We start from the raw sequence: 18,207 nt of genomic DNA, 5'->3' as shown, positions 1-18,207 counted from the left end.
GTGCTTTCATGACTTAGTTTGAGCAAAAAATGCAAATCGTGGTGAAACTTTAGTGACGAGATGAGTTTCCCACACCCAGTCAATTTAATTATGTGCTAACTATATTTGTCTAAGTCGTAGGACTTTTCTGCCTAGGTCTGGGACTCACAGGATCGTTCCGGTGGCGCACCGAACCGCGTCTGCAGTGAGCCCGAACTTAGGCTTTGCGCGACCTGGTGCACCGGACCTTTCCGGTGGTGCACCAACCGTTCGTACGAACTCTACAATAGGAATTATTTTTATAATTCACAAAATCATCTATAGGAACCGGTCCGGTGGTGCACCGGACCCTATCCAACAACTTTCTTCGGCGGGCGCGCGCTGGCCAACGACTAGCTGATGTGACACCCGGTCCGAATACTGTAAATATTTCTTGGTGCTTCCCACTGCAAATTTCTTGGTGCTTCACACTGACAATTGACCTAAATATTGATTATGTTTATTCCATTTACTACAAATGTCATTACAGCCTTTTCATCAAGTTTCTTGGTGCTTCGCATTGATTCTGATGTCAACTACCGTTGGATAGGTTCTTCCTGATGACATCCGTCAAGCATTGCTTGTTACCGTTGAGTGTTGCATGAAGCGCGATTATTTAGCAGCAATGGACCAGTACATCAAGCTGGCGATCGGGAATGCACCATGGCCCATTGGAGTCACTATGGTTGGTATCTACGGGCGTTCTGCCCGAGAGAAGATCTACACGAACAGTGTTGCCCACATCATGAATGATGAGACCGCTAGCAAGTACCTTCAGTCGATCAAGTGGCTCATGACACTTTGCCAGCGGCGTTACCCTGCACTGTCATCAAAATCAATGGAGTTCAACAGCTTGGCAAACGGGTAAAGGATAGGCTCCGGTTGATGGCATCATGGCAGCATCGAAAGAGTGATGCCTTCATAGACTTGAGATGGTGTAATATCAACAGTCCGCCCCTGCCTGTTTCTTTTCCTTTTTTTCTGTTTGTGCTGAATAGAAAAGCAACGGAATTATGCATGCTAATCAAATCGCATTACTGCTAGATCTGGTTGGGCACAGTTTTATTAGTATACCAGCCAAGTCCAGAGAACCATTTATTGACTATTTATTATCAAGCAGCAGTGATGTTTACTGTATTGATCAGCCCCAATGGAATCGTTCTGGCAGTACTGCAACTGATAAGATCTGGAAACCATGCTGCATTTATCATCTGATTGTAAGTTCAGGCAGCACGTGGCAGGGGTTTATGTACAACATCTAAAGCTACATTGTGGATCATAATTGCTTTTTGTGAACCTGGCCTACACAACTGTCTTGTTCAGGTCTCAATTAATCTTTTTCCCTCTCTGTGCAGCTTGCAAATCTGGAAACTGCGTGCAACAGCAGATCCATCAGCCTCCAACGATATGAGGTTTTGATGGATAGTGATATTTGATGAACAAATAATCCAGAAACTAGCTAGTTGAGGCAGATCGGAACAGTTTGGAGCTTGCAGTCCTCCGAAGGATGCTTATATCAATTTTTATTTTTTACATTATAGACTACACTGTTTATAAACTGAATTTTATACGGTACTGTTTATAAAGTGAAGTTTGAATATATGAGTATAAGAACATGTAAACCAGGCGGAAGATAGACTTGGAAGCACTAGTACAGAGAAGTTCTATAGTGGCGGTTGTAAACCTATTTATAGTGGCGTTTTTCGTAACCGCCAGTGCAAGGGGCCAGTAGAAATCATCATTTTTACAGGCGGGTAACTGAGGTCGGCGTAATAAAACCGCCAGTAAAAATCGATTTTCACTGGCGGTCGACGTAATAAAACCGCCAGTGCAAATCGTTTTCAGGAAACATAAAACATATTTTAAAAATAGTTAAAAAATTTATTTTTATTAGGGGGCCTCAGCCCACCCCACCCGCCAGTCGCAAGTCGCGGCATTTTTCGCGCACTACGCGGTTGTTATTATTCGAACCGTCGACCTCACCCTCGCGCGTACCCTCCCCTACCACTTCGTCTATGACATGTCTTGTGTCTAGTTTGTAGTTGTTTTCTCCACATATTACAACCATTTGAGTGTAAATTGCTTATTTGAGACCCTAAACGAATTCAAATAAAAAAGTTGTCAACTACAAAGATAAATAACTTTTGAAGTTCTACAACTTTTATTTTGACACTTTTTTCATCCAAGGTAGTTTGCAAAATTTGAATTTTAAATTTGACATACTTAGATTCAATTTTTGAGAACCGAAATGAGTTCAAATAAAAAAGTTGTCAACTACAAAGTTTCATAACTTTTAGAGATCTACAACTTTTATTTTGGTGGTTTTGTCATACGAGGCCGTTTGAAAAACTCGAAAAATTAAGGATAAAAATGATTTCTAGTGGCGGTTCCTTAAGAAAACTGCCACTAAAAATCGTATTTCTACTGGCGGTTCCTTAAGAAAACCGCCACTACAAATCATGGATTTGTAAAACCGCCACTACAAATCATGGATTTGTAGTGGCGGTTTTCTTAAGGAACCGCCAGTAGAAATACGATTTCTAGTGGCGGTTTTCTTAAGAAACCGCCAGTAGAAATAACACAGTCGGTGGATAACCGAATCCGTCTGTAAAAATATATCGTTCCCGCAGGCTTTGAGCCTTTTTCTACTAGTGAAGCAGCGCTCAAGGCCTACTTGTGGCTTGTGGGTGATGTTCGGACCTCTGAAATAACAAGACCGCCGCTGGCGAGACGGAGAGGTTGCCGCAGCGGCTGCCGGTCTGTCGCACTGCACCTGCACGGCCACGGGCCACCGTCTTTCAGCAGCTGCAGGCTGCCGCCGCCCGCCGCACGGCACGCCCACCTGCATGTGTAGGCAGGCAATCGTGCACACCGTACGTGAGACCGTGTGGCCATTGGCGGTTTCCGAGCATGCAGTGGAGTGGAGGGGACGGACAGGTCGTTGTTAGCTAGTAGCAGCAGGATGCATGGTGGCGCAGAATTTGCACTGCATCTGCGTGGTAATGTATCTTAATCTAAATGTTTCTTTATGATTTGTTTAAGATCTTAATTATTTTAAGTTCAAAATTAAATAGAAATAGACTTCGATTCTAATCTGATCTTTTCTTAAATTTTATAATATAAAATTTAGAGTCTATTATTACATCTAACTGTACCTAGGAATGGATCATAAACTTTCGAATTATATGATAAATTTAATATTTTAACACATGTGTGTATAAAATTTGGTGTAAATCTTTTATATTGTTAACTATATTATTATAAACAAGAATATAATGTATATTTTTTGCATTATTTTCACCCTACAAGGAGGTGAAAAAATATTCTAACCTGAATTTTAAATATTTTTCTTATCTTAAAAAGATATAGAACAGATTTTAGATTTACCTTTTTATGGATCGCTATTTTTTATGAATCTTCAAAAGCTCAACATTAAAATAAAAATACAAATTTATATAACAAATTTTATATCTTATTTATTCGCAACGAAGAAAAAAAAGACCAAAATACAAATCTTAACTGCACATAGCCGAGGCGAGGACATGGCCGTTGTAAAGCATGACGTAAACTAATTCAACACGCATGCACGTGCAGTAAGCATCGATGTATCCAAACAGCTCTAAAGCATGGTGCTCGGGACCTCGGGTAGTCGGGTTGGCGTGGAACTACCCATGAAGGCATGAAGCCATGGTTGTACATTATCCTGCCATGTCGGTATGCATGTCTCGCTTGTCTACAAGTTATGGCCAAATCTCTACTACTTATTAAGGCTGCAATAGTAGCCTGCCTTTTTGTGTTCTGCCGGTTCGGTCTCTGACAGGTAGGGCCCACATAACCCGTCTCTGCGTATGATCTCGGTCTCTGACAGGTTCCTCGTGCATGCTCCTGGTCTCTGACAGGTTCCTCGTGCATGCTCTTGGTTCAGCCAAAAAATATATCCCACAACGCTTCCGGTGACCACAACAGTACTACTACACGCACAGGTAGGCATATAAGCAAATTTAAACACCAACCGGTGGGCAATGTGGTACTAATTTTAACTTGCAAACCATGAAGACAAAGACACATGCGCCATATGAGGCCCATCTGCCAATTTGTACGAGGCCCATCTCCCACGACAAATGAAAACCCTAATCTCCAGCACCCCGGCGGCCTCCAGCGCTCCCGCTCCTTGCTCGCCTCCACCCGCGGCCACCACCGCCCTGCGGCCCCTACCGCTTGCCAGCCTCCATCGCCCTGCGCCCCCGCTGGTGGACCGCCCATCGCCCACCGACGAGGAGCTCGTCTCCTACTACCTCCGCCGCCGCGTCCTCGGCCATCGCCTCCGCGTCGATGCCATCGCCGAGATCGACCTCTACCGCCTCGAGCCCTGGGACCTCCCCTCCCTCTCCCGCATCCACAGCCGCGACGCCCAGTGGTACTTCTTCGCCCGTCTCGACCGCAAGGTCGCCGGCGCTGGCGCTGGGGGCCGGGGCGGTCCCGGCAACATGACCAACCGCGCTACGCCGAGGGGGTACTAGAAGACCACGGGCAAGGACCGTGAGGTGCACCACCGCGGCAAGCCCGTAAGACAGCTGGGGAACATGCTGCTTCCTTGGACGAGGAGCAGTAAGACAAGGGATCTGGAGCCGGAGCCCCGATGGCGGTGACAGGAACCTCGGTGGCAGCGGCGGCGACGATGCTGGCGGCGGCGGCGACCATCTTCATCACCTTCGTCATCTGCTTCTACCTCTTCCTGTGCGCGAAGCGGTACCGCGGGGCCGCCCTGACCATCAGCGGCGACAGGGCCCGGCCTCGCTACGTGTTCGCGGACGGCGCGGGGTGCCACGGCGGGCTGGATGAGGCCGCCATCGCGGCGCTGCCGAGGGATTACCATCTGCTGAGCCAAAAAAGGAGTCCTGCAAAGCTATGGCTATCCCAGTATCACCCCGTCAGCAGCAGCTAGAGACGAGGCATTACCATCTGCTGAGCCAAAAATGGTGACTGTTGTCAAGCTATGAAAAATCAACTGCAACGCCCTCTATATAATATTTGTATTGGTAGCCTCTCTGCAAAATATATATAGGGATAAGACTTGCCTCGGTTATTTCTTTTCTAGACCCTACTCACATGGAAGCCATCCAATATTTTTCCGTAGCTCACCTATTGCTAACCCTGTTAGTTCAATCTGCTAATTTTATGATTTTTAGTGTTTGAGCATAATGAAGGAAAGCACCATTGTAAAACTGAACTACATGAAAAGTTGAACATAGATTTTTTTCCTGGAGATGAGTTTAACAGCGAGTTACCCTTTGGAATCATTGAACTTGTTTTGGTATTCTTCCTCATGTGACTTGTAATGCTTTGGATTATCTCCGTTTCAGTAATCAGAATGTGCGAGGAAGCTGCCAACGTCTTTACTCCATAACCATAAAATGTACATCCTATTAAGGGAGTGTTTGGTTAATAGAGACTAATTTTTAGTCCCTCAATTTTATTCCATTTTAGTCTATAAATTGCCAAATACGGAAACTATAACTCTATTTTAGTTTCCATATTTGACAATTTAGGGACTAAAGTTGAATAAAATGGAGGAACTAAAAATTAGTCCCTAAAACCAAACACCCCCTAAGTAAGAGTAGAGAAGACAATACATGCTCAATATGGGCAGTTTATATGGAAGTCCATCTTTTTTTCCTTATATATTAATATTGATATTGAAGTGGAGCAGACAGCAATCTAGAAGTTCTTCTGGTGGTCTGGCACCTTTTCTGTTCATGTTTTTGTTGATCAGAACAGAAAAAAAACACACTGTAAAAAATTGAAACACTGACATTATCCTTTGGTTAGCAAATGCAATACTTTGCCTGATATTTTGATCCATGCAATACTGAAAGGGAATTAGGCTTACACCTGGTTCCCAAATGATTTTGGTGGTTGAATTGCCCAACACAAATAATTTGACTAACTAGTTTGCCCAAGTGTATAGATTATACAGGTGTAAAAGGTTCACACTCAGTCAATAAAAAGACCAAGTTTTGGATTCAACAAAGGAGCAAAGGGGCAACCGAAGGCACCCCTGGTCTGGTGCACCGGACTGTCCGGTGCGCCACCGGACATGTCCGGTGCACCAGGGGGACTCAGACTCCAACTTGTCACCTTCGGGAATTCACAGAGGCGACTCGGCTATAATTCACCGGACTGTCCGGTGTACACCGGACAGTGTCCGGTGCGCCAAGGGAGGTCGGCCTCAGGAACTCGCCAGCTTCGGGAAACGCCAACGGCTAGTCCGCTAAAATTCACCGGACTGTCCGGTGTGCACCGGACTGTCCGGTGCGACTCCGGAGCAACGGTCATCTCCGCGCCAACGGCTCTCTGCCGCGCATTTAATGCGCGCTCTGCGCGCGCAGGAGTCAGAATCGCCCATGCTGGCACACCGGACAGCAAACAGTACCTGTCCGGTGTGCACCGGACACCCAGGCGGGCCCACAAGTCAGAAGCTCCAACGGTCAGAATCCAACGGCAGTGATGACGTGGCAGGGGGCACCGGACTGTCCGGTGCGCCATCGAACAGGCAGCCTCCCAACGGCCACATTTGGTGGTTGGGGCTATAAATACCCCAACCACCCCACCATTCATTGCATCCAAGTTTTCCACTTCTCAACCACTACAAGAGCTCTAGCATTCAATTCTTGACACACCAAAAGAGATCAAATCCTCTCCAATTCCACAAAAGGCTTTAGTGATTAGAGAGAGAGATTTGCCGTGTTTCTTTTGAGCTCTTGCGCTTGGATTGCTTCTTTTCTTTCTCACTTGTTCTTGTGATCAATACTCATTGTAATCAAGGCAAGAGGCACCAATTGTGTGGTGGCCCTTGCGGGGAAGTTTTTGTTCCCGGCTTTGATTTGAGAAGAGAAGCTCACTCGGTCCGAGGGACCGTTTGAGAGAGGGAAGGGTTGAAAGAGACCCGGCCTTTGTGGCCTCCTCAACGGGGAGTAGGTTTGAGAGAACCAAACCTCGGTAAAACAAATCCGTGTGTCACACTTCATTATTTGCTCACGATTTGTTTTGCGCCCTCTCTCGCGGACTCGTTTATATTTCTAACGCTAACCCGGCTTGTAGTTGTGTTTATATTTGTAAATTTCAGTTTCGCCCTATTCACCCCCCTCTAGGCGACTATCAATTGGTATCAGAGCCCGGTGCTTCATTAGAGCCTAACCGCTCGAAGTGATGTCGGGAGATCACGCCAAGAAGGAGATGGAGACCGGCGAAAAGCCCACTACAAGCCACGGGAGCACTTCATCGGAAGAGTCCCGCACAAAGAGGAAGGATAAGAAGAAGGACTCCTCCAAACGGAAGGAGAAAAAGTCTTCCTCTTCTCACCACAAAGAGAAGAAGGAAAAATCTTCTTCTCACAAGCCGCATCGGAAAGGCGACAAGCACAAGAGGATGAGGAAAGTGGTCTACTACGAGACCGACACTTCATCAACATCGACCTCCGACTCCGATGCGCCCTCCGTCACTTCTAAGCGCCAAGAGCGCAAGAAGTATAGTAAGATCCCCCTACGCTACCCTCGCATTTCCAAACATACACCTTTACTTTCCGTCCCATTAGGCAAACCACCAACTTTTGATGGTGAAGATTACGCTAGGTGGAGCGATTTAATGCGATTTCATCTAACCTCGCTCCACAAAAGCATATGGGATGTTGTTGAGTTTGGCGCGCAGGTACCATCCGTAGGGGATGAGAACTATGATGAGGATGAGGTGGCCCAAATCGAGCACTTCAACTCTCAAGCAACAACAATACTCCTAGCCTCTTTAAGTAGAGAGGAGTATAACAAAGTTCAAGGGTTGAAGAACGCAAAGGAGATTTGGGATTTACTCAAGACCGCGCATGAAGGTGATGAGCTCACCAAGATCACCAAGCGGGAAACGATTGAGGGGGAGCTCGGTCGGTTCCGGCTTCGCAAAGGGGAGGAGCCACAACACATGTACAATCGGCTCAAGACCTTGGTGAACCAAGCGCGCAACCTCGGGAGCGTAAAGTGGGATGACCACGAGGTGGTTAAGGTTATTCTAAGATCACTTATTTTCCTTAACCCTACTCAAGTTCAATTAATTCGTGGTAATCCTAGATATACTAAAATGACCCCCGAGGAAGTTATCGGGAATTTTGTAAGTTTTGAGTGCATGATCGAAGGCTCGAGGAAGATCAACGAGCTTGATGATGCCACCACATCCGAAGCTCAACCCGTTGCATTCAAGGCAACGGAGGAGAAGAAGGAGGAGTCTACACCAAGTCGACAACCCATAGACGCCTCCAAGCTCGACAATGAGGAAATGGCGCTCGTCATCAAGAGCTTCCGCCAAATCCTCAAGCAAAGGAGGGGGAAGGATTACAAGTCCCGCTCCAAGAAGGTTTGCTACAAGTGTGGTAAGCCCGGTCATTTTATTGCTAAATGTCCTATATCTAGTGACAGTGACCGAGGCGACGACAAGAAGGGGAGAAGAAAGGAGAAGAAGAGGTACTACAAGAAGAAAGGCGGCGATGCCCATGTTTGTCGCGAGTGGGACTCCGACGAGAGCTCAAGCGACTCCTCCGACGACGAGGACGCCGCCAACATCGCCGTCACCAAGGGACTCCTCTTCCCCAACGTCGGCCACAAGTGCCTCATGGCAAAAGACGACAAAAAGAAGGTTAAATCTAAATCCTCCACTAAATATGAATCCTCTAGTGATGACAATGCTAGTGATGAGGAAGATAATTTGCGTTCCCTTTTTGCCAACCTTAACATAGCTCAAAAGGAAAAATTGAATGAATTAGTTAGTGCTATTCATGAAAAGGATGACCTTTTGGATTCCCAAGAGGACCTCCTTATTAAGGAAAACAAGAAACATGTTAAGGTTAAAAATGCTTACGCTCTTCAAATTGAAAAATGTGAAAAATTGTCTAGTGAGCTAAGCACTTGTCGTGAGATTATTGACAACCTTAGAAATGAAAATGCTAGTTTAAATGCTAAGGTTGATTCACATGTTTGTAATGTTTCAATTCCCAATCTTAGAAATGATAATGTTGATTTGCTCGCTAAGATTGATGAATTGAATGCATCTCTTGCTAGCCATAGATTAGAGAATGAAAATTTAACTGCTAAGGCTAAAGATTTTGATGTTTGCAAAATTACAATTTCCGATCTTAGAGATAAGAATGATATACTTCGTGCTAAGATTGTTGAACTTAATTCTTGCAAACCATCTACATCTACCATTGAACATGTCACTATTTGCACTAGATGTAGAGATGTTGATATTAATGCTATTCATGATCATATGGCTTTAATTAAACAACAAAATGATCATATAGCAAAACTAGATGCTAAAATTGCCGAGCACAACCTAGAGAATGAGAAATTTAAATTTGCTCGTAGCATGCTTTATAATGGGAGACGCCCCGGCATTAAGGATGGCATTGGCTACCAAAGGGGAGACAATGTCAAAATTAATGCCCCTCCTAAGAACTTGTCTAACTTTGTTAAGGGCAAGGCTCCCATGCCTCAGGATAACGAGGGTTACATTTTGTACCCTGTCGGCTATCCTAAGAACAAAATTAGGAAAATTCATTCTAGGAAGTCTCACTCTGGCCCTAATCATGCTTTTATGTATAAGGGTGAGACATCTAGTTCTAGGCAACCAACCCATGCCAAGTTGCCTAAGAAGAAGATTCCTAATGCATCAAATGAACATAGCATTTCATTTAAGACTTTTGATGCATCATATGTTTTGACTAACAGATCCGGCAAGGTCGTTGCCAAGTTTGTTGGGGGCAAACACAAGGGGTCAAAGACTTGTGTTTGGGTACCCAAAGTTCTTGTTTCTAATGCCAAAGGACCCAAAACGGTTTGGGTACCTAAAGTCAAGAACTAAATTTGTTTTGTAGGTTTATGCATCCGGGGGCTCAAGTTGGATACTCGACAGCGGGTGCACAAACCACATGACAGGGGAGAAAAGAATGTTCTCCTCATATGAGAAAAACCAAGATCCCCAACGAGCTATCACATTCGGGGATGGAAATCAAGGTTTGGTCAAAGGACTTGGTAAAATTGCTATATCTCCTGACCATTCTATTTCCAATTTTTTTCTTGTTGATTCCTTAGATTACAACTTGCTTTCTGTTTCCCAATTATGTCAAATGGGCTACAACTGTCTTTTTACTGATATAGGTGTCACTGTCTTTAGAAGTGATGATTCAATAGCATTTAAGGGTGTGTTAGAGGGTCAGCTATACTTAGTTGATTTTTATAGAGCTGAACTCGACACATGCTTAATTGCTAAGACTAACATGGGTTGGCTCTGGCACCGCCGACTAGCCCATGTTGGGATGAAGAATCTTCATAAGCTTCTAAAGGGAGAACACATTTTAGGATTAACAAATGTTCATTTTGAGAAAGATAGGATTTGTAGCGCATGTCAGGCAGGGAAGCAAGTTGGAGTCCATCATCCACACAAGAACATCATGACGACCGACAGGCCGCTTGAGCTACTCCACATGGATCTATTCGGCCCGATTGCTTACATAAGCATCGGCAGGAGTAAGTATTGTCTTGTAATAGTGGATTATTATTCTCGCTTCACTTGGGTATTCTTTTTACAGGAAAAATCTCAAACCCAAGAGACCTTAAAGGGATTTTTGAGACGGGCTCAAAATGAGTTCGGCTTAAGGATCAAGAAAATAAGAAGCGACAACGGGACGGAGTTCAAGAACTCTCAAATTGAAAGCTTTCTTGAGGAACAGGGCATCAAGCATGAGTTCTCTTCTCCCTACACCCCTCAACAAAATGGTGTAGTGGAGAGGAAGAATAGAACTCTATTGGACATGGCGAGAACCATGCTTGATGAATACAAGACACCGGACCGGTTTTGGGCCGAGGCGGTCAACACCGCCTGCTACGCCATCAACCGGTTATATCTTCATCGAATCCTCAAGAAGACATCCTATGAACTCCTAACCGGTAAAAAGCCCAACATTTCATACTTTAGAGTTTTTGGTAGCAAATGCTTTATTCTTGTTAAAAGAGGTAGAAAATCTAAATTTGCTCCTAAAACTGTAGAAGGCTTTTTACTTGGTTATGACTCAAACACAAGGGCATATAGGGTCTTTAACAAGTCCACTGGACTAGTTGAAGTCTCATGTGACGTTGTGTTTGACGAAACTAACGGCTCTCAAGTAGAGCAAGTTGATCTTGATGAGATAGGTGAAGAACAGGCTCCATGCATAGCGCTAAGGAACATGTCCATTGGGGATGTGTGTCCTAAGGAATCCGACGAGCCTCCACATGCACAAGATCAACCATCCTCCTCCACGAAAGCATCTCCACCAACTCAAGTTGAGGATGAGGCTCAAGATGTCGAACAAGAGGATCAAGAAGATGAGCCACCTCAAAATGACGACAATGATCAAGGGGGAGATGCAAATGATGAAGACAAGGAGGATGAAGAGCAAAGGCCGCCACACCCAAGAGTCCATCAAGCAATTCAACGAGATCACCCCGTCGACACTATCCTCGGCGACATTCATAAGGGGGTAACCACTCGATCTCGTGTTGCACATTTTTGTGAACATTACTCTTTTGTTTCCTCTATTGAGCCTCACAGGGTAGAGGAAGCACTACAAGATTCGGATTGGGTGGTGGCGATGCAAGAGGAGCTCAACAATTTCACAAGGAACGAGGTATGGCACTTGGTTCCACGTCCTAACCAAAATGTTGTAGGAACCAAATGGGTCTTCCGCAACAAGCAAGATGAGCATGGTGTGGTGACAAGGAACAAAGCTCGACTCGTGGCCAAAGGGTATTCACAAGTCGAAGGTTTGGATTTCGGTGAAACCTATGCACCCGTAGCTAGGCTTGAGTCAATTCGCATATTATTGGCCTATGCTACTTACCATGGCTTTAAGCTTTATCAAATGGACGTGAAAAGTGCCTTCCTCAACGGACCAATCAAGGAAGAGGTCTATGTTGAGCAACCTCCCGGCTTTGAAGACAGTGAGTATCCTGACCATGTTTATAGGCTCTCTAAGGCGCTTTATGGGCTTAAACAAGCCCCAAGAGCATGGTATGAATGCCTTAGAGATTTCCTTATTGCAAATGGCTTCAAAGTCGGCAAAGCCGATCCTACTTTGTTCACTAAAACTCTTGACAATGATTTGTTTGTATGCCAAATTTATGTTGATGATATCATATTTGGGTCTACTAACGAATCTACTTGTGAGGAATTTAGTAGGATCATGACACAGAAATTCGAGATGTCTATGATGGGGGAGTTGAAGTATTTTCTAGGATTCCAAGTCAAGCAACTCCAAGAGGGCACCTTCATTAGCCAAACAAAGTATACTCAAGATATTCTAAGCAAGTTTGGAATGAAGGATGCCAAGCCCATCAAGACACCCATGGGAACAAATGGGCATCTCGACCTCGACACGGGAGGTAAGTCCGTGGATCAAAAGGTATACCGGTCGATGATTGGTTCATTGCTTTATTTGTGTGCTTCTCGACCGGACATTATGCTTTCCGTTTGCATGTGTGCAAGATTCCAATCCGACCCTAAGGAATCACACCTTACGGCCGTAAAACGAATCTTGAGATATTTGGCTTATACTCCTAAGTTTGGGCTTTGGTACCCTCGGGGATCCACATTTGATTTGATTGGTTATTCGGATGCCGATTGGGCGGGGTGTAAAATTAATAGGAAGAGCACATCGGGGACTTGCCAATTCTTGGGAAGATCCTTGGTGTCTTGGGCTTCAAAGAAGCAAAATTCGGTCGCTCTTTCCACCGCCGAAGCCGAGTACATTGCCGCAGGTCATTGTTGCGCGCAATTGCTTTGGATGAGGCAAACCCTGCGGGACTACGGTTACAAATTAACCAAAGTCCCTTTGCTATGTGATAATGAGAGTGCAATCAAAATGGCCGACAATCCCGTCGAGCATAGCCGCACTAAGCACATAGCCATTCGGTATCATTTTCTTAGGGATCACCAACAAAAGGGGGATATCGAGATTTCTTACATTAATACTAAAGATCAATTAGCCGATATCTTTACCAAGCCACTTGATGAACAATCTTTTACCAGACTTAGGCATGAGCTCAATATTCTTGATTCTAGAAATTTCTTTTGCTAGCTTGCACACATAGCTCATAAATGTACCTTTGATCATGTCTCTTTCATATGCTATGACTAATGTGTTTTTCAAGTCTATTTCAAACCAAGTCATAGGTGTATTGAAAGGAAATTGGAGTCTTCGGCGAAGACAAGGCTTCCACTCCACTCTACTACTTATCCTTCGCCAGCGCTACAAGAAAAGGACCTTGTCTTTGGGGGAGAGAGTAAAAGCCCCAAGCAAAAGGACCGGACTTCGTCTTTGGTATAATCTTAACTCATTCATTTATGACCAAAGGAGGAGAAAGGGATTCAAGGGCTCTAATGATTCCGTTTTTGGCGATTCATGCCAAAAAGGGGGAGAAATGAGCCCAAAGCAAAAGGACCGCACCACCACCAATTTCAAGAAAATAGTGTTTTCCAAGAGTATTTTTCAATTGGTATCTTTTTGAGTTCAAAAGGGGAGAAAATAGTATTTCAATTTGAATCATCAAAACCCTCTTGAACACTAAGAGGAGTATCTCATTTAGGGGGAGTTTTTGTTAAGTCAAAGGAAAAGCATTTGAAACGAGGGGAGAAAATTTCAAATCTTGAAAATGCTTTGCAAACTCTTATTCATTTACCTTTGACTATTTGCAAAAGATCTTTGAAATGGAGTTACAAAAGAATTTGCAAAAACAAAACATGTGGTGCAAACGTGGGCCAAAATGTTAAATAAGAAAGAAATATTCCATGCATATCTTGTAAGTAGTTTTATTGGCTCAATTCCAAGCAACCTTTACACTTACATTATGCAAACTAGTTCAATTATGCACTTCTATATTTGCTTTGGTTTGTGTTGGCATCAATCACCAAAAAGGGGGAGATTGAAAGGGAATTAGGCTTACACCTGGTTCCCAAATGATTTTGGTGGTTGAATTGCCCAACACAAATAATTTGACTAACTAGTTTGCCCAAGTGTATAGATTATACAGGTGTAAAAGGTTCACACTCAGTCAATAAAAAGACCAAGTTTTGGATTCAACAAAGGAGCAAAGGGGCAACCGAAGGCACCCCTGGTCTGGTGCACCGGACTGTCCGGTGCGCCACCGGACATGTCCGGTGCACCAGGGGGACTCAGACTCCAACTCGCCACCTTCGGGAATTCACAGAGGCGACTCGGCTATAATTCACCGGACTGTCCGGTGTACACCGGACAGTGTCCGGTGCGCCAAGGGAGGTCGGCCTCAGGAACTCGCCAGCTTCGGGAAACGCCAACGGCTAGTCCGCTAAAATTCACCGGACTGTCCGGTGTGCACCGGACTGTCCGGTGCGACTCCGGAGCAACGGTCATCTCCGCGCCAACGGCTCTCTGTCGCGCATTTAATGCGCGCTCTGCGCGCGCAGGAGTCAGAATCGCCCATGCTGGCACACCGGACAGCAAACAGTACCTGTCCGGTGTGCACCGGACACCCAGGCGGGCCCACAAGTCAGAAGCTCCAACGGTCAGAATCCAACGGCAGTGATGACGTGGCAGGGGGCACCGGACTGTCCGGTGCGCCATCGAACAGGCAGCCTCCCAACGGCCACATTTGGTGGTTGGGGCTATAAATACCCCAACCACCCCACCATTCATTGCATCCAAGTTTTCCACTTCTCAACCACTACAAGAGCTCTAGCATTCAATTCTTGACACACCAAAAGAGATCAAATCCTCTCCAATTCCACAAAAGGCTTTAGTGATTAGAGAGAGAGATTTGCCGTGTTTCTTTTGAGCTCTTGCGCTTGGATTGCTTCTTTTCTTTCTCACTTGTTCTTGTGATCAATACTCATTGTAATCAAGGCAAGAGGCACCAATTGTGTGGTGGCCCTTGCGGGGAAGTTTTTGTTCCCGGCTTTGATTTGAGAAGAGAAGCTCACTCGGTCCGAGGGACCGTTTGAGAGAGGGAAGGGTTGAAAGAGACCCGGCCTTTGTGGCCTCCTCAACGGGGAGTAGGTTTGAGAGAACCGAACCTCGGTAAAACAAATCCGTGTGTCACACTTCATTATTTGCTCACGATTTGTTTTGCGCCCTCTCTCGCGGACTCGTTTATATTTCTAACGCTAACCCGGCTTGTAGTTGTGTTTATATTTGTAAATTTCAGTTTCGCCCTATTCACCCCCCCTCTAGGCGACTATCAAATACCTTCTGCAGGTAAAGTTTAGGCAAGGGCGAGATGGCTTTATGAGGAAGTTTGAGGGTTGCTGGATGATAGAACCCCTTTTTGTTGACAAGGAATTATGCCTTCCTCTGAATCCACATTCATTGGAGGAATATGAATCTTGTACTGGTGGCAGGGGGAGCGCACCGTCGCCTCCTTCCGGGACCGCCTCGCCGCGCACGGCCTCCTCCCCGACAAGCACGGTGACTACCACATGATGCTCAGGTCACATTAAAGCCCACCCCTCTGTTTCCTTGCCTGCGCTGCATTTGGACGCGGTTCATTGAATGCCACTATGCCAGTGCTTGAAACTCGCGGTTTGGTTCAGGTTCCTCAAGGCCAGGAAGTTCAAAGCCGATAAGGCGATGCTGATGTGGTCGGAGATGCTGAAATGGAGGAAGGAGTTCGGAACTGACACCATCCTCGAGGTGGTCACTGCCAGCCAATTCTGGACCGCAAGCAAAACTTGGGAGATACTAATCTCTGTTTGGTATATACTAATAACCTTCTGTTGCTCCATGCGTTCAGGATTTTGTTTTCGAGGAGCTGGATGATGTAGAAGATTGATAGGCCATCTCCATCGAGACCACTTGATACCGCCGCGCTCCCTACGACAGGAGGTGCCCAGGCCGAGGTCCTTCACCGGTGACGAGCACCAACCATGTACGCCCCTGCACCCATTCTCTGCCCTGCTTTATGTGTTCGGATCTGATTTCTGATTTCTTAACATGTAAATACACTTAATGACCACTGGAGCTACACATTTGAAGAATTTTACTGCTCAATCAATTGCTTTTCTTGACTATTTATCATTTTAGTTTATGAGATGTCTTGCATAATCACCAGCATCTTCTATGTATTTACCCATGCCCTTTCTAAGGTTTTGCCATTCTGCCCTGTTGCAGTTGCTCATGGTTGATGGAAATGGATTGCTCCATGCGCGAGGTAAAACACAAGTCGCTCGCTTGCTGATACTGGCAGTCTCATTTTCAAAGTAATGGTTTCAAGTAGCTAACTTGTTGCATATAGATACTTTAATGTTGCAGTTGATCCATATTTTTTTGCTTGCAGGTATGTGTACTCAAATTAGCAAACTGAGCTCAAACAAGGAATACAAATTTTAAATGACATACATGTTGCTCAAAACTTATGTATTTTGGGTTCTACTTGGCGAGTCTTTTAAATGACAAGGCATTACTCCAATCTTCACTGAAGTACATAGCTACAACAAGCAAAAAGAACATGACTGTTACCTACTCTCTAATGAAGGCAAATAAATACTGCAGGTACTTTCATTTGTCCACCTGTTAAAACATGTATTATGTACAAGATTCCTTAATATAGTGGTTTTGAGGTGTAAAAGCAGAAGAATCATGCATTTGTTAATTAAAAACCCGCAATTTGAAAATGATCAACTTTCAATTTTCCTGACTCCACATCTCACATGCATTTGGCAAATTTGGCCATGTCTTCACCAGCAAGCTTTAGTTTCAAACTCAATGCAGGAAAATAAAGTTCACCACAAGTCTCAGCTTTGTTCTGGAGAATATGTTCAGAACATGAGACTTTAATGTTTAATAAATTATCAACAGAAGCTGGCAAAAGATGTATGCCATTTAATTAGTTAACTTCTAGCAGATAGAAGCAATTTAGACGAGAGATCTACGGAACTGATCCACAGGGGCAGAGGCTCATGGAGGGGAAACTGCCACCACCCCTCCTCTGGAACAACAGTAACTCTAATAGCATACAATCCTCATGGATGCTTTATAGGATGCACCTATAGTCATGCTTTATAAGAACATGAGCATGATGCATCAACTGGAAATGTATCGATTGAAAATGCTCAGAGCTTAGATGGTCAGTTTAGTAATATATCTACTGATCCAATAAATGGTGCTAAATTGGAGGCTGAAGCTGCAACCAAGACAGTTGAAACGTCTAAAGTACACAGGCTGCAAGATGGGTTTGAGCAACCATTGGCTGATGCTAGCTGTGATGGGCAAGAAAACTCTGACAGCCCTGTTTCTCATCCAGCATTAGATACAAAGGTTAGTCATGTTATTTTCTTAGTCTGCTTTTCCCAACAGCATTTATTATCTTATCATGCATGTATGCAGCAGGATTTTTTATTATTTTTGTTTTGCTTAATTATTCTTGCTACCATGTCTTGGTCCACGAGAACAATAATGTTCAATTCTTTAGTATTTTACTGTTTCTTTTAGTTGCTTTCATTTTTTAACCTGCTTACGTTACTTGTTTCTCATTTCTTTATTACTCTTTCCCCACATAACCGACGCAATCTCGGCAAGAAGCAAGATTTGTCTTGATTTTTTTTTGTTTTAGAGAAAGCAGTATTCTAACATGGCATGTTCCCATCAATTATTTTTTGGAAGCATGTGAGATCTTGCCGTGTAGACACTTCGCATGCCTTAAGATCTTCACCCTGGTTCAGATTTCCTTATCCATTGCAGTGGGGAACTCCAGTTTTTTCCTGGAAAATGGGCCTTGTGATGTGTGTTGTATCAGTTATTGCTTCTGTTGATTCCGTAAGTTGATGACTCCTTTGAAGTTTGATCCTAACTACAATATTTTGCATGGTGTCTTTAAGTTTCATAATAACTTTGCACTGCATTATGTGGATTGGATCTGCCCCAGTAGCACATTACCTTCATTTGTAAACTCGTTTATCAACTTGGCATAGGCCTTCTTCTTGGGCACATGTTTTGCTCTGCTAATGGTTCCTGGAAATTAGCTAGCTTAGTAACAACAATGTCTTCTTATAATTAAAAGTCCAGAAGCAACCAGTAGCACATTACCTTCATCTGTGCTGCATGCTGGTTGATATGAGAGGCTAATTTCTGAACTACTGATG

General features: G+C 44.5%; 1 long non-coding RNA gene across 1 annotated transcript; it reads left to right on the top strand.

Moving 5' to 3' along the window:
• Positions 1-5,693: 5,693 nt before the first annotated feature.
• Positions 5,694-15,755, top strand: LOC103647763 (uncharacterized). Its single transcript, XR_563017.2, has 3 exons — positions 5,694-5,810; positions 15,326-15,557; positions 15,661-15,755. It is a non-coding gene; the product is annotated as an uncharacterized lncRNA (long non-coding RNA).
• Positions 15,756-18,207: the final 2,452 nt, after the last annotated feature.

The sequence above is a fragment of the Zea mays genome, chromosome 2 (genome assembly GCF_902167145.1).
Source record: "Zea mays cultivar B73 chromosome 2, Zm-B73-REFERENCE-NAM-5.0, whole genome shotgun sequence".
Lineage (NCBI taxonomy): Eukaryota > Viridiplantae > Streptophyta > Magnoliopsida > Poales > Poaceae > Zea > Zea mays.
This window is presented reverse-complemented; position numbering and strand designations above follow the sequence as displayed.